Below are 23,469 nucleotides of genomic sequence, written 5' to 3' on the forward strand. Positions count from 1 at the left end.
GAGAGTTGGTGGAATGGGTGGACGTATATATAGGCACTAAGCACACACCTTTATGCACTACTCAGTGGGACCGGATGAAATCACTTGGTGAGGCCGACTAGCACAAAAGGTTTGAACTTCAGAATTTTCGGTGAGACCGGATAGAACAGTGCGGTGAGACCGAATGGTGATGACCTAATCACTTTTCACACTTCGCTAAGACCTATCGAAACCTCTCGGAATTTCCGAGATGAAATGATAGGTTACAGAAGGTTGGCAAGTGCTCTTCGGTGAGACCGGAGGGTCATCCCGGTGGGACCAAGTTGCTTGGGTTTAGGCAGCGACTATGTCAAGTGTATCTTGGTGGGTCCGGTTGGATGTGTTTTGGTGGGACCGAGATAGGCTTTAGGGTTTTGGAAATAGATGAATGTGAGGGTGTGGCTGAGGGTTTTGGAGCAATATCTCTAAGCACTTGGGCAAGTAGTCCATGAGTAAAACCTCATTCCCTTTTAATTGTATTGGCTTTTCTATAGACTCATTGTGATCTTGGATCGCTTAACCAAAAATGTAGATTCTTGAAGCTTTGCCAATGTTTGTCCTTTAGCATTTTGAGGGGTCCCATTCACATCCCATTGCCATACATAAATGAACTTTCTTGAAATATTCTTTGAGTAGGCATTAGTTCAATGATGCATATGTTGTTATGAATAACCAAAACCATCAGGGGATTAGTTGCAGTTTCACGCATCAATGGGGCGATCAAGAAACCTACTCCGGCCACTGCACAACATTGGAACCAGCTTCCCGTCCCTTCACTTGGTCGTGCCTACTTAAGCCGTGCCTCAGCGCCGTCCACACCGCACCTCTTTGATCCTCTTCTTCTTCGCTCCCAGCTTCTCTGCTTCTAGGCGCCCAATCCGCCGTGGCCACCATGCCGAAGTCATGGTTTTCCACGCCGACAAGCGGCGGCTGCTTTGGATCTCCCTCCAGATCTTGGTGTTGGGAAACATAGCATGCAATTTCAAAAAAATTCCTGCGCTCACGCAAGATCTATCTAGGAGATGCATAGCAACGAGAGGGGGAGAGTGTGTCCACGTACTCCCGTAGACCGAAAGTGGAAGCGTTTGACAACGCGGTTGATGTCGTCAAACTTCTTCTCGTTCCGACCGATCAAGCACCGAATGTACGGCACCTCCGAGTTCTGCACACGTTCAACTCGATGACGTCCCTCGAACTCTTGATCTAGCAAAGTGTCGAATGATAGTTCCGTCAGCACACTGGCGTGGTGATAGTAATGGTGAAGTGATCCGCGCAGGGCTTCGCCTAAGCACTATGTGAATATGATCGGAGGCGTAAACTGTGGAGGGGGGCGCCGCACACGACTAACAATGGTTGGTGTGTGTTCTAGCGGTGCCCCCTCATATATATAGGTTGGAGGGGAGGAGAGGCAGCCAAGGGGGCGCCCCAAGTAGGAGGAATCCTACTTGTGCGCCTCCCAATTCGGCCTCCCCCCTTCCGTATTCATCCGAGGGGGGAAGGAAGGATGAGGGAGGAGAGAAGGAAGGGGGAGGCCGAATTGCTCCCCCTCCTTTCTATCTTCCACTTCTTTCCTTCCCCCTTATTTTGGCCTACATGGGGCGCACCAGCCCCCTAGGGGCTGGTATGTCCCCTTCTTGGCCCATTAGGCCCATGTAATTGCCGGGGGGATGCCCAGAACCCCTTCCGGTGACCCGATATGTACCCGGTACCCCCGGAATACTTCCGGTGTCCGAATATCATCGTACAATATATGAATCTTTACCTCTCAACATTTTCGAGACTCCTCGTCATGTCTGTGATCTCATCCGGGACTCCGAACAACATTCGGTCACCAAATGACACAACTCATATAATACAAAATCGTCATCGAAGGTTAAGCGTGCGGACCCTACGAGTTCGAGAATTATGTAGACATGACCGAGACACCTCTCCAGTCAATAACCAACAGCGGAACCTGGATGCTCATATTAGTTCCCACATATTCTATGAAGATCTTTATCGGTCGTACCGTAATGACAACATACATTATTTCCTTTGTCATCGGTATGTTACTTGCCCGAGATTCGATCGTCGGTATCTTCATACCTAGTTCAATCTCGTTACCGGCAAGTCTCTTTAGTCGTTCCGTAATACATCATCCCACAAATAACTCATTAGTCACATGCTTACAAGGCTTATTATGATGTGCATTACCGAGAGGGCCCAGATATACCTCTATGATACTCGGAGTGACAAATCCTAATCTCGATCTATGCTAACCCAACAAACACCTTCGGAGATTCCTGTAGAGCATCTTTATAATCACCTAGTTATGTTGTGATGTTTGATAGCACACAAGGTATACCTCTGGTATCCGGGAGTTGCATAATCTCATAGTCAAATGAATATGTATATGACATGAAGAAAGCAATAGCAATAAAACTGAACGATCAATATGCTAAGATAACGGATGGGTCTTGTCCATCACATCATTCTCCTAATAATGTGATCCCGTTCATCAAATGAAAACACATGTATATGGTTAGGAAACTTAACCATCTTTGATTAACGAGCTAATCTAGTAGAGGCTTACTAGGGACACTGTGTTTTGTCTATGTATCCACACATGTATCAAGTTTCTGGTTAATACAATTCTAGCATGAATAATAGACATTTATCATGATATAAGGAAATGTAAATAACAACTTTATTATTGCCTCTAGGGCATATTTCCTTCAGTCTCCCACATGCACTAGATTCAATAATCTAGAATACATTTGTAATGATTCAAACACCCATGGAGTCTTGGTGGTGATCATGTTTTGCTCGTGGAAGAGGCTTAGTCATCGGGTCTGCCACATTCAGATCTGTATGTATTTGCAAATCTCTATGTCTCCCTCCTTGACTTGATCACGGATGGAGTTGAAGAGTCTCTTGATGTGTTTCGTTCTTTTGTGAAATTTGGATTCCTTTGCCAAGGCAATTTCTCCAGTATTGTCACAAAAGGTTTTCACTGGACCCGATGCACTAGGTATTACACCTAGATCGGATATGAACTCCTTCATCCAGACTCCTTCATTCGCTGCTTCCGAAGCAGCTATCTACTCCGCTTCACACGTAGATCCCGCCACGACGCTTTGCTTGGAACTACACCAACTGACAACTCCACCATTCAATATAAATACGTATCCGGTTTGTGACTTAGAGTCATCCGGATCAGTGTCAAAGCTAGCATCGACGTAACCATTTACGACAAGCTCTTTGTCACCTCCAGAAACAAGAAACATATCCTTAGTTCTTTTCAGGTACTTCAAGATGTTCTTGACCGCTGTCCAGTGATCCACTCCGGGATTACTTTGGTACCTCCCTGCTAAACTTATAGCAAGGCACACATCAGGTCTGGTACACAGCATATCATACATGATAGAACCTATGGCTGAAGCATAGGGAATGACTTTCATTTTCTCCCTATCTTCTGCAGTGGTCGGGCATCGAGTCTGACTCAATTTCACACCTTGTAACACAGGCAAGAACCCTTTCTTTGATTGATCCATTTTGAACTTCTTCAAAACTTATCAAGGTATGTGCTTTGTGAAAGTCTAATTAAGCGTCTTGATCTATCTCCATAGATCTTGATGCCTAATATATAAGCAGCTTCACCAAGGTCTTTGATTGAAAAACTCTTATTCAAGTATCCTTTTATGCTATCCAGAAATTCTATATCATTTCCAATCAATAATATGTCACCCACATATAATACTAGAAATGCTACAGAGCTCCCACTCACTTTCTTGTAAATACAGGCTTCTCCGAAAGTCTGTATAAAACCATATGCTTTGATCACCTCATCAAAGCGTATATTCCAAGTCCGAGATGCTTGCACCAGTCCATAAATGGATCGTTGGAGCTTGCACACTTTGTTAACACCTTTAGGATCGACAAAACCTTCTGGTTGCATCATATACAACTCTTTTTAAGAAATCCATTAAGGAATGCAGTTTTGACGTCCATTTGTCAGATTTCATCATAATAAAATGCGGTAATTGTTAACATGATTCGGACGGACTTAAGCATCACTACAGGTGAGAAGGTCTGATCGTAGTCAACTCCTTGAACTTGTCGAAAACCTTTCACAACAAGTCGAGCTTGTAGACAGTAACATCACCATCAGCGTCAGTCTTCTTCCTGAAGATCCATTTATTCTCTATGGCTTGCCGATCATTGGACAAGTCAATCAAAGTCCATACTTTGTTCTCATATAGGGATCCTATCTCAGATTTCATGGCCTCAAGTGATTTTGCAGAATCTGGGCTCATCATCGCTTCCTCATAGTTCGTAGCTTCGTCATGGTCTAGTAACATGACTTCCAGAACATGATTACTGTACCACTCTGGTGCGGAACGTGCTCTGGTTGACCTACAAGGTTCGGTAGCAACTTGATCTGAAGTTTCATGATTATTATCATTAGCTTCCTCTCTAGTTGGTGTAGTCATCACGAGAACGGTTTTCTGCGATAAGCTACTTTCCAATTCTAGAGAAGGTACAATTACCTCATCAAGTTCTACTTTCCTCACACTCACTTCTTTCGAGAGAAACTCCTTCTCTAGAAAGGATCCATTCTTAGCAACAAAGATCTTGCCTTCGGATCTGTGATAGAAGGTGTACCCAACCGTTTCTTTTGGGTATCCTATAAAGACGCACTTCTCCGATTTGGGTTCAAGCTTATCAGGTTGAAGCTTTTTCACATAAGCATCGCAACCCCAAACTTTAAGAAACGCCAGCTTAGATTTCTTACCAAACCACAACTCATACGGTGTCGTCTCAATGGATTTGGGCGGTGCCCTATTTAAAGTGAATGCAGCTGTCTCTAATGCATAACCCTAAAACGATAGTGGTAAATCGTTAAGAGACAGATGGCATCATATCTAATAAAGTACGGTTACGATGTTCCGACACACCATTACGCTGTGGTGTTCCTGGTGGCGTGAGTTGTGAAACTATTCCACATTGTTTTAAATGAAGGCCAAACTCGTAACTCAAATATTTGCCTCCGCGATCAGATTGTAGAAGCTTTATTTTCTTGTTACGATGATTCTCCACTTCATCGTGAAATTCTTTGAACTTTTCAAATGTTTCAGACTTGTATTTCATCAAGTAGATATACCCATATCTGCTCAAATCATCTGTGAAGGTCAGAAAATAATGATACCCGCCGCGAGCCTCAACACTCATCGGACCGCATACATCGGTATGTATTATTTCCAATAAGTCAGTGGCTCGCTCCATTGTTCCGGAGAACGGAGTATTAGTCATCCTGCCCATGAGGCATGGTTCGCAAGCATCAAATGATTCATAATCAAATGATTCCAAAAGTCTATCCGCATGGAGTTTCTTCATGTGCTTTACACCAATATGACGTTAATGACAGTGCCACAAATATGTTGCACTATCATTATCAAATTTGCATCTTTTGGCATCAATATTATGAATATGTGTATCACCACGATCGAGATTCAACAAAAATAGACACTCTTCAAGGGTGCATGACCATAAAAGATATTACTCATATAAATAGAACAACCATTTTTCTCTTATTTAAATGAATAACTGTCTCGCATTAAACAAGATCCAGATATAATGTTCATGCTCAACGCTGGCACCAAATAACAATTATTCAGGTCTAAAACTAATCCCGAAGGTAGATGTAGAGGTAGAGTGTGCCGACGGCGATCACATCGACCTTGGAACCATTCCCGACGCGCATAGTCACCTCGTCCTTAGCCAATCTTCGTTTAATCCGTAGCCACTGTTTCGAGTTACAAATATGAGCAACTGAACCAGTATCAAATACCCAGGCACTACTACGAGAATTAGTAAGGTACACATCAATAACATGTATATCAAATATACCTTTGTTCACTTTGCCATCCTTCTTATCCGCCAAATACTTGGAACAGTTCCGCTTCCACTGACCAATCCCTTTGCATTAGAAGCACTTAGTTTTAGGCTTAGGTCCAGACTTTGGCTTCTTCCCGGGAGTTGCAACTTGCTTCACATTCTTCTTGAAGTTCCCCTTCTTTCCTTTGCCCTTTTTCTTGAAACTAGTGGTCTTGTTAACCATCAACACTTGATGCTCCTTCTTGATTTCTACCTCCGCAGCTTTGAGCATAGCGAAGAGCTCGGGAATAGTCTTCTCCTTTTCTTTCATATTATAGTTCATCATGAAGCCTTTGCAGCTTGGTGGAAGTGATCGAAGAACTTTGTCAATAACACTATCATCTGGAAGATTAACTCCCAGCTATGTTAAGTGGTTATGATACCCAGACATTTTGAGTATGTGTTCACTAACAGAACTGTTCTCCTCCATCTTGTAGCTATAGAATTTGTTGGAGACTTCATATCTCTCAACTCAGGCATTTGCTTGAAATATTAACTTCAATTCCTGGAACATCTCATATGGTCCATGACGTTCAAAACGTCTTTGAAGTCCCGATTCTAAGCCGTAACGCATGGCACACTGAACTATTGAGTAGTCATTACATCGAGCTTGCCAGACGTTCAAAACATCAGCATCTGCTCCTGCAGCAGGCCATTCACCTAGCGGTGCATCATGGACATAATTCTTATGTGCAGCAATGAGGATAATCCTCAAGTTACGGACCCAGTCCATGTAGTTGCTACCATCATCTTTCAACTTAGCTTTCTCTAGGAACACATTAAAATTCAAGGGAACGGAAGCACGGGCCATTGATCTACAACATAGATATGCAAAAACTAAGTTCATGATAAATTAAGTTCAATTAATCATATTACTTAAGAACTCCCACTTAGATAGACATTCCTCGAGTCATCTAAATGATCACGTGATCCAAATCAACTAAACCATGTCTGATCATCACGTGAGATGGAGTAGTCTTCAATAGTGAACATCTCTATGTTGATCATATCTACTATATGATTCACGTTCGACCTTTCGGTCTCCAGTGTTCGAGGCCATGTTTGTACATGCTAGGCTCGTCAAGTTTAACCCGAGTATTCCGCATGTGCAAAACTGTCTTGCACCCGTTGTATGTGCACGTAGAGCTTATGACAACCGATCATCACGTGGTGTCTCAGCATGACGAACTGTCACAATGGTGCATACTCAGGGAGAACACTTATACCTTGAAATTTTAGTAAGGGATCATCTTATAATGCTACCGCCGTACTAAGCAAAGTAAGATGCATAAAAGATAAATATCACATGCAATCAAAATATGTGATATGATATGGCCATCATCATCTTGTGCCTTTGATCTCCATCTCCAAAGCACCGTCATGATCTCTATCGTCACCGGCTTGAGACCTTGATCTCCATCATAGCGTCATGGTCGTCTCGCCAACTATTGCTTCTACAACTATCGCTAACGTATAGTGATAAAGTAAAGCAATTACATGGCGTTTGCATTTCATACAATAAAGCAACAACCATAAGGCTCCTGCCAGTTGCCGATAACTTTTACAAAACATGATCATCTCATACAATAACGTATATCACATCATGTCTTGACCATATCACATCACAACATGCCCTGCAAAATAAAGTTAGACGTCCTCTACTTTGTTGTTGCAAGTTTTACGTGGCTGCTACGGGCTTCTAGTAAGAACCGTTCTTACCTACGCATCAAAACCACAACGGTGTTTCGTCAAGTTTGCTGTTTTAACCTTCAACAAGGGCCGGCCGTAGTCAAATTGAATTCAACTAAAATTGGAGAAACAGACACCCGCCATCCACCTTTATGCAAAACTAGTTGCATGTTTGTTGGTGGAACAGCTCTCTAGAATGTGGTCATGTAAGGTTGGTCTGGGCCGCTTCATCCAACAATACCGCTGAATCAAAATAAGACGTTGGTGGTAAGCAATATGAATATCACCGCTCACAACTCTTTGTGTTCTACTCGTGCATATCATCTACGCATAGACCTGGCTCGGATGCCACTGTTGGGAAACGCAGCATGCAATTTCAAAAAATTTCCTACGCTCACGCAAGATCTATCTAGGAGTTGCATAGAAACGAGAGGGGGAGAGTGTGTCCACGTACCCTCGTAGACCAAAAGCAGAAGCGTAAGACAAGGCGGTTGACGTAGTCGAACTTCTTCTCGTTCCGACCGATCAAGCACCAAACATACGACACCTCCGAGTTCTGCACACGTTCAGCTCGATGACATCCCTCAAACTCTTGATCTAGCAAAGTGTCGAGGGAGTGTTCCGTTAGCACGACGGCCTGGTGATGGTGATGGTGAAGTGATCCGCGCAGGGCTTTGCCTAACCACTACGTGAATATGATCGGAGGCGTAAACTGTGGAGGAGGGCGCCGTACACGGCTAACAATGGTTGGTGTGTGTTCTAGCGGTGCCCCCCTCATATATATAGGTTGGAGGGGAGGAGAGGCAGCCAAGGGGGCGCCCCAAGTAGGATGAATCCTACTTGGGCACCTCCCAATTCAGCCTCCCCTTCCATATTCATCCGGAGGGGGAAGGAAGGATGAGGGAGGAGAGAAGGAAGGGGGAGGCCGAATTGCTCCCCTTTCTTTATCTCTTCCCCTTCTTTCCTTCCCCCTTATTTTGGCCTACATGGGGCGCACCAGCCCCCTAGGGGATGGTCTGTCCCCTTCTTGGCCCATTAGGCCCATGTAGTTGCCGGGGGGATGCCCGGAACCCCTTCGGGTGACCCGATATGTACCCGGTACCCCCGAAACACTTCCGGTGTCTGAATATCATCGTCCAATATATGAATCTTTACCTCTAGACCATTTCGAGACTCCTCGTCAAGTCCGAGATCTCATCCAGAACTCCGAACAACATTCGGTCACCAAATCACATAACTCAAATAATACAAAATCGTCATCGAACGTTAAGCGTGCGGACCCTACAGGTTCGAGAACTATGTAGACATGACCAAGACACCTCTCCGGTCAATAACCAACAGGGGAACCTGGATGCTCATATTGGTTCCCACGTATTCTACGAAGATCTTTATCAGTCGTATCGTATTGACAACATACATTATTCCCTTTGTCATCGGTATGTTACTTGCCCGAGATTCGATCGTCGGTATCTTCATACCTAGTTCAATCTCGTTATCGGCAAGTATCTTTACTCGTTCCGTGATACATCATCCCGCAACTAACTCATTAGTCACATTTCTTGCAAGGCTTATTATGATGTGCATTACCGAGAGGGCCCAGAGATACCTATCCGATACTCGGAGTGACAAATCCTAATCTCGATCTATGCCAACCCAACAAACACCTTTGGAGATACCTGTAGAGCATCTTTATAATCACCCAGTTATGTTGTGACGTTTGATAGCACACAAGGTATTCCTCCGGTATCCGGGAGTTGCATAATCTCATAGTCAAAGGAATATGTATATGACATGAAGAAAGCAATAGCAATAAAACTGAACGATCAATATGCTAAGCTAACAGATGGGTCTTGTCCATCACATCATTCTCCTAATGATGTGATCATGTTCATCAAATGACAACTCATGTCTTGTTGGCGAACGTAGTATTTCAAAAAAGTTTCCTACGAACACGCAAGATCTATCTAGGAGAGCATAGCAACGAGTGGGGAGAGTGTGTCCACGTACCCTCGTAGACCGAAAGCAGTAGCGTTAAGTAACGCGGTTGATATAGTCGAACGTCTTCGCGATCCAACCGATCAAGTACCAAACGCACGACACCTCCGCAATATGCACGCGTTCAGCTCAGTGATCTCCCTCGAACTTCTAGATCCAACTGAGGTCGAGGGAGAGTTTCGTCAGCACGACGACGTGTTGACGGTGATGATGAAGTTACCGATGCAGGGCTTCACCTAAGCACTACGACAATATGACCGAGGTGGAAATATGTGGAGGGGGCACCGCACACGGCTAAGAATCAACTTGTGTGTTTATGGGGTGCCCCCCTTCCCGTATATAAAGGAGGGGAGGAGGGGGCCGGCCGGCCTCATGGTGCGCCCCCAAGGGGGGGGGGATTCCTACTCCTACTAGGAGTAGGTTTCCCCCTTTCCTAGTCCAACTAGGAGGGGAAGGAAGGGGAGGAGGGGAAGAAGGAAAGGGGGGCCGCCCCCCCTTCCAATTCGGATTGGGCTTGGGGGGGCGCCCCACCTCTTGGCGCCTCCTCTCTCTTCCACTAAAGCCCATGTAGGCCCATTAAGCCCCCGGGGGGTTCCGGTAACCCCTCGCTACTCCGGTAAATGCCCGAACTCATCCGAAACCATTCCGGTGTCCAAACATAACCTCCAATATATCATTCTTCATGTCTCGACCATTTTAGCCTCCTCGTCATGTCTATGATCACATCCGGGACTCTGAACTACCTTCGGTACATCAAAACACATAAACTCATAATACCGATCGTCATCGAACGATAAGCGTGCAGACCCTACGGGTTCGAGAACTATGTAGACATGACCGAGACTCACTTCCGGTCAATAACTAATAGCGGAACCTGGATGCTCATATTGGTTCGTACATATTGTACGAAGAGCTTTATCGGTCAAACCGCATAACAACATACGTTGTTCCCTTTGTCATTAGTATGTTACTTGCCCGAGATTCGATCGTCGGTATCATCATACCTAGTTCAATCTCGTTACCGGCAAGTCTCTTTACTCGTTCTGTAATGCATCGTCCTGCAACTAACTCATTAGTCACATTGCTTGCAAGGCTTATAGTGATGTGCATTACCGAGAGGGCCCAGAGATACCTCTCCGACAATCGGAGTGACAAATCCTAATCTCCATATATGCCAACTCAACAAACACCATCGGAGAAACCTATAGAGCATCTTTATAATCACCCAGTTACGTTGTGACATTTGATAGCACACTAAGTGTTCCTCATGTATTCGGGAGTTGCATAATCTCATAGTCATAGGAACATGTATAAGTTATGAAGAAAGCAATAGCAATAAACTAAACGATCATAGTGCTAAGCTAACGGATGGGTCAAGTCAATCACATTATTCTCTAATGATGTGATACCTTTCATCAAATGACAAATCTTGTCTATGGCTATGAAACTTAAGCATCTTTGATTAACGAGCTAGTCAAGTAGAGGCATACTAGTGACACTCTGTTTGTGTATGTATTCACACAAGTACTAAGTTTCCGGTTAATACAATTCTAGCATGAATAACAAACATTTATCATGATATAAAGAAATATAAATAACAACGTTATTATTGCCTCTAGGGCATATTTCCTCCAGTCTCCCACTTGCACTAGAGCCAATAATCTAGATTACACAGTAATGATTCTAACACCCATGGAGTCTTGGTGCTGATCATGTTTTGCTCGCGAGAGAGGATTAGTCAACGGGTATGCAACATTCAGATCTGTATGTATCTTGCAAATCTCTATGTCTCCCTCCTTGACTTGATCGCGGATGGAATTGAAGCGTCTCTTGATGTGCTTGGTTCTCTTGTGAAATCAGGATTCCTTTGCCAAGGCAATTGCACCAGTATTGTCACAAAAGATTTTCATTGGACCCGATGCACTAGGTATGACACCTAGATTGGATATGAACTCCTTCATCTAGACTCCTTCATTTGCTGCTTCCGAAGCAGCTATGTACTCCGCTTCACACGTAGATTCCGCCACGACGCTCTTCTTGGAACTGCATCAACTGATGGCCCCACCATTTAATATAAATACGTATCCGGTTTGTGACTTAGAGTCATCCGGATCAGTGTCAAAGCTAGCATCGACGTAACCATTTACGACAAGCTCTATTTCACCTCCATAAACGAGAAACATATCCTTAGTCCTTTTCAGGTACTTCAAGATGTTCTTGCTTGTCACCTCCATAAACGAGAAACATATCCTTAGTCCTTTTCAGGTACTTCAAGATGTTCTTGACCGCTGTCCAGTGATCCACTCCGGGATTACTTTGGTACCTCCCTGCCAAACTAATAGCAAGGCACACATCAGGTTTGGTACACAGCATTGCATACATGATAGAACCTATGGCTGAAGCATTGGGAATGACTTTCATTTTCTCTCTATCTTCTGCAGTGGTCGGGCATTGAGTCTGACTCAATTTCACACCTTGTAACATAGGCAAGAACCCTTTCTTTGCTTGATCCATTTTGAACTTCTTCAAAACTTTATCAAGGTATGTGCTTTGTGAAAGCCCAATTAAGTGTCTTGATCTATCTCTATAGATCTTGATGCCCAATATATAAGCAGCTTCACCAAGGTCTTTCATTGAAAAATTCTTATTCAAGTATCCTTTTATGCTATTCAGAAATTCAGTATCATTTCCAATCAAGAATATGTCATCCACATATAATATCAAAAATGCTATAGAGCTCCCACTCACTTTCTTGTAAATACAGGCTTCTCCAAAAGTCTGTATAAAACCATATGCTTTGATCACGCTATCAAAGCATATATTCCAACTCCGAGAAGCTTGCACCAGTCCATAAATGGATCGCTGGAGCTTGCACACTTTGTTAGCATCTTTTGGATCGACAAAACCTTCTGGTTGCATCATATACAACTCTTCTGTAAGATATCCATTAAGGAATGCAGTTTTGACATCCATTTGCCAAATTTCATAATCATAAAATGCGGCAATTGCTAACATGATTCGGACAGACTTAAGCATCGCTACGGGTGAGAAGGTCTCATCGTAGTCAACTCCTTGAACTTGTCGAAAACCTTTCGCAGCAAGTTGAGCTTTGTAGACAGTAACATTACCGTCAGCGTCAGTCTTCTTCTTGAAGATCCATTATTCTCTATGGCTTGCCGATCATCGGGCAAGTCAACCAAAGTCCATACTTTGTTCTCATACATGGATCCCATCTCAGATTTCATGGCCTCAAGCCATTTCGCGGAATCTGGGCTCATCATCGCTTCCTCATAGTTCATAGGTACATCATGGTCAAGTAACATGACCTCCAGAACAGGATTACCGTACCATTCTGGTGCGGATCTTACTCTGCTTGACCTACGAGGTTCGGTAGTAAGTTGATCAGAAGTTCCATGATCATCATCATTAGCTTCCTCACTTACTGGTGTAGGAATCACTGGAACTGATTTCTGTGATGAACTACTTTCTAATAAGGGAGCAGGTACAATTACCTCATCAAGTTCTACTTTCCTCCCACTCACTTCTTTCGAGAGAAACTCCTTCTCTAGAAAGGATCCATTCTTAGCAACGAAAATCTTGCCTTCGGATTTGTGATAGAAGGTGTACCCAACAGTCTCCTTTGGATATCCTATGAAGACACATTTATCCGATTTGGGTTCGAGCTTATCAGGTTGAAGCTTTTTCACAGATGCATCGCAGCCCCAAACTTTAAGAAACGTCAACTTGGGTTTCTTGCCAAACCACAGTTCATATGGCGTCGTCTCGACGGATTTAGATGGTGCCCTATTTAACGTGAATGCAGCTGTCTCTAAAGCATAACCCCGAAACGATAGCGGTAAATCAGTAAGAGACATCATAGATTGCACCATCTCTAATAAAGTATGATTACGACATTCAGACACACCATTACGTTGTGGTGTTCCGGGTGGCGTGAGTTGTGAAACTATTCCGCATTGTTTCAAATGAAGACCAAACTCGTAACTCAAATATTCTCCTCCACGATCAGATCGTAGAAACTTTATTTTCTTGTTATGATGATTTTCCACTTCACTATGAAATCCTTTGAACTTTTCAAATGTTTCAGACTTATGTTTCATCAAGTAGATATACCCATATCTGCTCAAATCATCTGTGAAGGTCAGAAAATAACGATACCCGCCGCGAGCATCAACACTCATCGGACCGCATACATCAGTATGTATTATTTCCAACAAGTCTTTTGCTCGTTCCATTGTTCTGGACAACGGAGTCTTAGTCATCTTGCCCATGAGGCATGGTTCACAAGCATCAAGTGATTCATAATCAAGTGATTCCAAAAGCACATCAGCATGGAGTTTCTTCATGCACTTTACACCAATATGACCTAAACGACAATGCCACAAATAAGTTGCACTATCATTATTAACTATATCTTTTGGCTTCAATACTATGAATATGTGTATCACTACTATCAAGATTTAGTAAAAATAGACCACTCATCAAGGGTGCATGACCATAAAAGATATTACTCATATAAATAGAACAACCATTATTCTCTGATTTAAATGAATAACCGTCTCGCATCAAACAAGATCCAGATGTAATGTTCATGCTTAATGCTGGCACCAAATAACAATTATTCAGGTCTAAAACTAATCCCGAAGGTAGATGTAGAGGTAGTGTGCCGACAGCGATCACATCGACTTTGAAACCATTTCCCACGCGCATTGTCACCTCGTCCTTAGCCAATCTTCGCTTAATCTGTAGTCCCTGTTTCGAGTTGCAAATATTAGCAACAAAACCAGTATCAGATACCCAGGCGCTACTGCGAGCATTAGTTAAGCACACATCAATAACATGTATATCAAATATACCTTTCACTTTGCCATCCTTCTTATCCACCAAATACTTGGGGCAGTTCCGCTTGCAGTGACCAGTCCCTTTGCACTAGAAGCACTCAGTCTCAGGCTTAGGTCCAGACTTGGGCATCTTCACTTGAGCAGCAACTTACTTGCCGTTCTTCTTGAAGTCCTCCTTCTTCCCTTTACGCTTTTTCTTGAAACTAGTGGTCTTGTTGACCATCAACACTTGATGCTCCTTCTTGATTTCTACCTCCACAGCTTTTAGCATTGCGAAGAGCTCGGGAATTGTCTTATCCATCCCTTGCATATTATAGTTCATCACGAAGCTCTTGTAGCTTGGTGGAAGTGATTGAAGAACTCTGTCAATGACACTATCATCAGGAAGATTAACTCCCAGTTGAGTCAAGTGGTTGTGGTATCCAGACATTTTGAGTATATGTTCACCGACAGAACTATTCTCCTCCATTTTACAACTGTAGAACTTAGTGGGGACTTCATATCTCTTAAGCCACGCATTTGCTTGAAATATTAACTTCAACTCCTGGAGCATCTCATATGCTCCATGACGTTCAAAACGTCGTTGAAGTCCCGATTCTAAGCTGTAAAGCATGGCACACTGAACTATCAAGTAGTCATCAGCTTTGCTCTGCCAGATGTTCATAACATCTGGTGTTGCTCCTGCAGCGGGCTTTGCACCTAGCAGTGCTTCCAGGATCACCTTGTGTGCAACAATGAAGATAATCCTCAAGTTACGGACCCAGTCCGTGTAGTTGCTACCTGTTGGAAATATGCCTTAGAGGCAATAATAAAATGGTTATTATTATATTTCCTTGTTGATGATAATTGTCTATTGTTCATGCTATAATTGTGTTATCCGGAAATCGTAATACATGTGTGAAAACATAGACCACAACATGTCCCTAGTGAGCCTCTAGTTGACTAGCTCATTGATCAACAGATAGTCATGGTTTCCTGACTATGGACATTGGATATCATTGATAACGGGATCACATCATTAGGAGAATGATGTGATGGACGAGACCCAATCCTAAGCATAGCACAAAAGATCATGTAGTTCGTTTGCTAGAGCTTTTCCAATGTCAAGTATCATTTCCTTAGACCATGAGATCGTGCAACTCCCGGATACCGTAGGGGTGCTTTGGGTGTACCAAACGTCACAACGTAATTGGGTGACTATAAAGGTGCACTACGGGTATCTCCAAAAGTGTCTGTTGAGTTGGCATGGATCGAGACTAGGATTTGTCACTCCGTATGATGGAGAGGTATCTTTGGGCCCACTCGGTAATGCATCATCATAATGAGCTCAATGTGACCAAGTGTCTGGTCATGGGATCATGCATTACGTACGAGTAAAGTGACTTGCCAGTAATGAGATTGAACAAGGTATTGGGATACCGACGATCGAATCTCGGGCAAGTAACGTACCGATTGACAAAGGGAATTGTATACGGGATTGATTGAATCCTCGACATCGTGGTTCATCCGATGAGATCATCGTGGAACATGTGGGAGCCAACATGGGTATCTAGATCCCGCTGTTGGTTATTGACCGGAGAGGCGTCTCGGTCATGTCTGCATGTCTCCCGAACCCGTAGGGTCTACACACTTAAGGTTCGGTGACGCTAGGGTTGTAGAGATATTAGTATGTGGAAACCCGAAAGTTGTTCGGAGTCCCAGATGAGATCCCGGACGTCACGAGGAGTTCCAGAATGGTCCGGAGGTGAAGAATTATATATAGGAAGTCCAGTTTCGGCCACCGGGAAAGTTTTGGGGGTTATCGGTATTGTACCGGGACCACCGGAAGGGTCCCGGGGGTCCATCGGGTGAGGCCACCTATCCCGGAGGGGCCCATGGGCTATACTGGGAGGGGAACCAGCCCCTGGTGGGCTGGTGCACCCTCCATGGGCCTCCCCCTGCGTCTAGGGTTGGAAACCCTAGGGGAGGGGGCGCCCCACCTGACTTGGGGGGGAAGTTCCCCCCCCCCCCTTGGCCGCCGCCCCCCATGTAGATGGGATCCTAGGGTCGGCGCCCCCAGGGGGCCTATATAAAGGGGGGGAGGGAGGGCTGCTGCACCCTAGCCCCTGGCGCCTCCCTCTCCCTCCCGTGACACCTCTCTGTTTCCCGCTTGCGCTTGCCGAAGCCCTGCCGGGATCCGCGCTACTTCCACCACCATGCCGTCGTGCTGCTGGATCTCCATCAACCTCTCCTTCGCGCTTGCTGGATCAAGAAGGAGGAGACTTCGCCGCTCCGTACGTGTGTTGAACGCGGAGGTGCCGTCCGTTCGGCGCTCGGTCATCGGTGATTTGGATCACGACGAGTACGACTCCATCAACCGCGTTCACTTGAACGCTTCCGCTCGCGATGTACAAGGGTATGTAGATGCACTCCTTTCCCCTCGTTGTTAGTAAACTCCATAGATGGATCTTGGTGATGCGTAGAAAATTTTAAAATTCTGCAACGATCCCCAACAGTAGCATCATGAGCCAGGCCTATGCGTAGTTACTATGCACGAGTAGAACACAAAGCAGTTGTGGGCGTAGATGTTGTCAATTTTTCTTGCCACTACTAGTCTTATCTTGTTTCAGCGGTATTGTGGGATGAAGCGGCCCAGACCGACCTTACACGTACGCTTACGTGAGACAGGTTCCACCGACTGACATGCACTAGTTGCATAAGGTGGCTAGCGGGTGTCTATCTCTCCCACTTTAGTCGGAACGGATTCAATGAAAAGGGTCCTTATGAAGGGTAAATAGAAATTGGCATATCACGTTGTGGTTTTACGTAGGTAAGAAACGTTCTTGCTTGAAACCTATAGAAGCCACGTAAAAACTTGCAACAACAATTAGAGGACGTCTAACTTGTTTTTGCAGCATGTGCCTTGTGATGTGATATGGCCAAAAGGATGTGATGAATGAGATATATGTGATGTATGAGATTGATCATGTTCTTGTAATAGGAATCACGACTTGCATGTCGATGAGTATGACAACCGGCAGGAGCCATAGGAGTTGTCTTTATTTTTTGTATGACCTGCGTGTCATTGAATAACGCCATGTAAATTACTTTACTTTATTGCTAAACATGTTAGCCATAGAAGTAGAAGTAATCGTTGGCGTGACAACTTCATGAAGACACGATGATGGAGATCATGGTGTCATGCCAGTGACGAAGATGATCATGGCGCCCCGAAGATGGAGATCAAAGGAGCAAAATGATATTGGCCATATCATGTCACTATTTGAATGCATGTGATGTTTATGATGTTTTACATCTTATTTGCTTAGAACGACGGTAGTAAGTAAGATGATCCCTTATAATAATTTGAAGAAAGTGTTCCCCCTAACTGTGCACCGTTGCGAAGGTTTGTTGTTTCGAAGCACCACGTGATGATCGAGTGTGATAGATTCTAACGTTCGCATACAACGGGTGTTGACGAGCCTAGCATGTACAGACATGGCCTCGGAACACACGCAATATACTTAGGTTGACTTGACGAGCCTAGCATGTACAGACATGGCCTCGGAACACGGAAGACCGAAAGGTCGAGCATGAGTCGTATAGAAGATACGATCAACATGGAGATGTTCACCGATCTTGACTAGTCCGTCTCATGTGATGATCGGACACGGCCTAGTTAACTCGGATCATGTTTCACTTAGATGACTGGAGGGATGTCTATCTGAGTGGGAGTTCATTGAATAATTTGATTAGATGAACTTAATTATCATGAACTTAGTCTAAAATCTTTACAATATGTCTTGTAGATCAAATGTCCCATGTTGCCCTCAACTTCAACGCGTTCCTAGAGAAAACCAAGCTGAAAGATGATGGCAGCAACTATAGGGACTGGGTCCGGAACCTGAGGATCATCCTCATAGCTGCCAAGAAAGATTATGTCCTAGAATCACCGCAAGGTGAAGCACCCATACCAGAGAACCAAGACGTTATGAATGCTTGGCAATCACGTGCTGATGATTACTCCCTCGTTCAGTGCGGCATGCTTTACAGCTTAGAACCGGGGCTCCAAAAGCGTTTTGAGCAACACGGAGCATATGAGATGTTCGAAGAGAAGAAAATGGTTTTCCAAGCTCATGCCCGGGTCGAGAGATATGAAGTCCCCGAGAAGTTCTTCAGTTGTAAGATGGATGAAAACAGTTCTGTCAGTGAGCACATACTCAAAATGTCTGGGTTGCACAACCGCTTGACTCAGCTGGGGGTTAATCTCCCGGATGACGCGGTCATTGACAGAATCCTTCAGTCGCTTCCACCAAGATACAAGAGCTTTGTGATGAACTTCAATATGCAGGGGATGGAAAAGACCATTCCTGAGGTATATTCAATGCTGAAATCAGCGGAGGTGGAGATCAAAAAGGAACATCAAGTGTTGATGGTGCATAAAACCACTAAGTTCAAGAAAGGCAAGGGTAAGAAGAACTTCAAGAAGGACGGCAAGGGAGTTGCGCGCCCGGTAAACCAGTTGCCGGGAAGAAGTCAAAGAATGGACCCAAGCCTGAGACCGAGTGCTTTTATTGCAAGGGAAGTGGTCACTGGAAGCGGAACTGCCCCAAATACTTAGCGGACAAGAAGGCCGGCAACACCAAAGGTATATGTGATATACATGTAATTGATGTGTACCTTACCAGCACTCGTAGTAGCTCCTGGGTATTTGATACCGATGCGGTTGCTCATATTTGTAACTCAAAACAGGAGCTGCGGAATAAGCGGAGACTCGTGAAGGACGAGGTGACGATGCGCGTCGGGAATGGTTCCAAGGTCGATGTGATCGCCGTCGGCATGCTGCCTCTACATTTACCTATGAGATTAGTTTTAAACCTCAATAATTGTTATTTAGTGCCAGCTTTGAGCATGAACATTGCATCAGGATCTCGTTTAATTCGAGATGGCTACTCATTTGAATCCGAGAATAATGGTTGTTCTATTTATATGAGAGATATGTTTTATGGTCATGCCCCGCTGGTCAATGGTTTATTCTTAATGAATCTCGAACATGATGTTACACATATTCATAGTGTGAATACCAAAAGATGTAAAGTTGATAACGATAGTCCCACATACTTGTGGCACTGCCATCTTGGTCACATTGGTGTCAAATGCATGAAGAAGCTCCATGCAGATGGACTTTTGGAGTCTCTTGATTACGAATCATTTGACACGTGCGAACCATGCCTCATGGGTAAGATGACCAAGACTCCGTTCTCCGGAACAATGGAGCGAGCAACCAACTTATTAGAAATCATACATACTGATGTGTGCGGTTCAATGAGTGTTGAGGCTCGCGGAGGCTATCGTTATGTTCTCACTCTCACTGATGACTTAAGTAGATATGGGTATGTCTACCTAATGAAACACAAGTCTGAGACCTTTGAAAAGTTCAAGGAATTTCAGAGTGAGGTTGAGAATCAACGTGACAGGAAAATAAAGTTCCTATGATCAGATCGTGGAGGGGAATATTTAAGTCACGAATTTGGTACGCACTTAAGGAAATGTGGAATCGTTTCACAACTCACGCCGCCTGGAACACCTCAGCGAAATGGTGTGTCCGAACGTCGTAATCGCACTCTATTGGATATGGTGCAATCTATGATGTCTCTTATCGATCTACCGCTCTCATTTTGGGGCTATGCTTTAGAGACTGCCACATTCACTTTAAATAGGGCTCTTTCGAAATCCGTTGAGATGACACCGTATGAATTATGGTTTGGGAAGAAACCTAGGCTGTCGTTTCTAAAATTTTGGGGATGCGATGCTTATGTCAAGAAACTTCAACCTGAAAAGCTCGAACCCAAGTCGGAAAAATGCGTCTTCATAGGATACCCCAAGGAAACCATTGGGTATACCTTCTACCTCAGATCCGAAGGCAAGATCTTTGTTGCCAAGAACGGGCCCTTTCTGGAGAAAGAGTTTCTCTCGAAAGAAGTGAGTGGGAGGAAAGTGGAACTTGATGAGGTGATAGTCACCCCTTCCGAACCGGAAAGTAGCACAGCACGGGAAGATGTTCCTGTGGTGCCTACACCGACTGGGGAGGAAGTTAATGATGATGATCATGAAGCTTCGGATCAAGTTACTGCTGAACTTCGTAGGTCCACAAGGACACGTTCCGCACCAGAGTGGTACGGCAACCCTGTCCTGGAAATCATGTTGTTAGACAACGGTGAACCTTAGAACTATGAAGAAGCGATGGCGGGCCCGGATTCCAACAAATGGCTTGAAGCCATGAAATCCAAGATAGGATCCATGTATGAAAACGAAGTATGGACTTTGACTGACTTGCCCGATGATCGGCGAGCCATAGAAAATAAATGGATCTTTAAGAAGAAGACAGACGCGGATGGTAATGTGACCAATCTATAAGGCTCGACTTGTCGCTAAGGGTTATCGACAAGTTCAAGGGGTTGACTACGATGAGACTTTCTCACCCGTAGCGAAGCCGAAGTCTGTCCGAATCATGTTAGCAATTGCCGCATTCTATGATTATGAGATATGGCAAATGGACGTCAAAACGGCATTCCTTAAGGCTTCCTTAAGGAAGAATTGTATATGATGCAGCCGGAAGGTTTTGTCGATCCTAAGAATGCTAACAAGGTATGCAAGCTCCAGCGCTCCATCTATGGGTTGGTGCAAGCATCTCGGAGTTGGAACATTCGATTTGATGAGATGATCAAAGTGTTTGGGTTTACACAGACTTATGGAGAAGCCCGTGTTTACAAGAAAGTGAGTGGGAGCTCTGTAGCATTTCTCTTATTATATGTGGATGACATACTATTGATGGGAAATGATATAGAATTCTTGGAAAGTATAAAGGCCTACTTGAATAAGTGTTTTTCAATGAAGGACCTTGGAGAAGCTGCTTATATATTAGGCATCAAGATCTATAGAGATAGATCAAGACGCCTCATTGGTCTTTCACAGACTATGTACCTTGACAAGATATTGAAGAAGTTCAATATGGATCAGTCCAAGAAGGGGTTCTTGCCTGTATTGCAAGGTGTGCAATTGAGCACGGCTCAATGCCCGACCGTGGCAGAAGATAGAGAAAAGATGAGTGTCATCCCCTATGCCTCGGCCATAGGGTCTATTATGTATGCCATGCTGTGTACCAGACCTAATGTACACCATGCCGTAAGTTTGGTAGGAAGGTACCAAAGTAATCCCGGCATGGAACACTGGACAGCGTTCAAGAATATCCTGAAGTACCTGAAGAGGACTAAGGATAGTTTCTCGTATATGGAGGTGACGAAGAGCTCGTCGTAAAGGGTTACGTCGATGCTAGCTTCGACACAGATCTGGATGACTCGAAGTCACAAACCGGATACGTGTATATTTTGAATGGAGGGGCAGTAAGCTGGTGCAGTTGCAAGCAAAGTGTCGTGGCGGGATCTACATGTGAAGCGGAGTACATTGCGGCCTCAGAGGCAGCGCAAGAAGCAATCTGGATGAAGGAGTTCATTACTGACCTCGGGGTGATTCCCAATGCGTCGGGCCCGATGACTCTCTTCTGTGACAACACTGGAGCTATTGCCCTTGCCAAGGAGCCCAGGTTTCACAGGAAGACCAGGCATATCAAGCGTCGCTTCAACTCCATTCGTGAAAGTGTTCAGAATGGAGACATAGATATTTGTAAAGTACATACGGACCTGAATGTAGCAGACCCGTTGACTAAACCTCTCCCTAGGGCAAAACATGATCAACACCAGAACTCTATGGCTGTTCGTTTCATCACAATGTAACTAGATTATTGACTCTAGTGCAAGTGGGAGACTGTTGGAAATATGCCCTAGAGGCAATAATAAAATGGTTATTATTATATTTCCTTGTTCATGATAATTGTCTATTGTTCATGCTATAATTGTGTTATCCGGAAATCGTAATACATGTGTGAACACATAGACCACAACATGTCCCTAGTGAGCCTCTAGTTGACTAGCTCGTTGATCAACAGATAGTCATGGTTTCCTGACTATGGACATTGGATATCATTGATAACGGGATCACATCATTAGGAGAATGATGTGATGGACGAGACCCAATCCTAAGCATAGCACAAAAGATCGTGTAGTTCATTTGCTAGAGCTTTTCCAATGTCAAGTATCATTTCCTTAGACCATGAGATCATGCAACTCCCAGATACCGTAGGGGTGCTTTGGGTGTACCAAACATCACAACGTAACTGGGTGACTATAAAGGTGCACTACGGGTATCTCCGAAAGTGTCTGTTGAGTTGGCACGGATCGAGACTGGGATTTGTCACTCCATATGACGGAGAGGTATCTCTGGGCCCACTCGGTAATGCATCATCATAATGAGCTCAATGTGACCAAGTGTCTGGTCACGGGATCATGCATTACGGTACAAGTAAAGTGACTTGCCGGTAACGAGATTGAACAAGGTATTGGGATACCGACGATCGAATCTCGAGCAAGTAACGTACCGATTGACAAAGGGAATTGTATACGGGATTGATTGAATCCTCGACATCGTGGTTCATCCGATGAGATCATCATGGAATATGTGGGAGCCAACATGGATATCCAGATCCCGCTGTTGGTTATTGACCGGAGAGGCGTCTCGGTCATGTCTGCATGTCTCCCGAACCCGTAGGGTCTACACACTTAAGGTTCAGTGACGCTAGGGTTGTAGAGATATTAGTATGCGAAAACCCGAAAGTTGTTCGGAGTCCCAGATGAGACCCCGGACCTCACGAGGAGTTCCGGAATGGTCCGGAGGTGAAGAATTATATATAGGAAGTCCAGTTTCGGCCACAAGGAAAGTTTCGGGGGTTATCGGTATTGTACCGGGACCACCGGAAGGGTCCCGGGGGTCCACCGGGTGGGGCCTCCTATCTCGGAGGGCCCCATGGGCTGAAGTGGGAGGGGAACCAGCCCCTGGTGGGCTGGTGCGCCCCCCATGGGCCTCCCCCTGCGCCTAGGGTTGGAAACCCTGGGGGTGG

This window comes from Triticum dicoccoides, chromosome 5B (genome assembly GCF_002162155.2).
Source record: "Triticum dicoccoides isolate Atlit2015 ecotype Zavitan chromosome 5B, WEW_v2.0, whole genome shotgun sequence".
In the NCBI taxonomy this organism is placed as follows: domain Eukaryota; kingdom Viridiplantae; phylum Streptophyta; class Magnoliopsida; order Poales; family Poaceae; genus Triticum; species Triticum dicoccoides.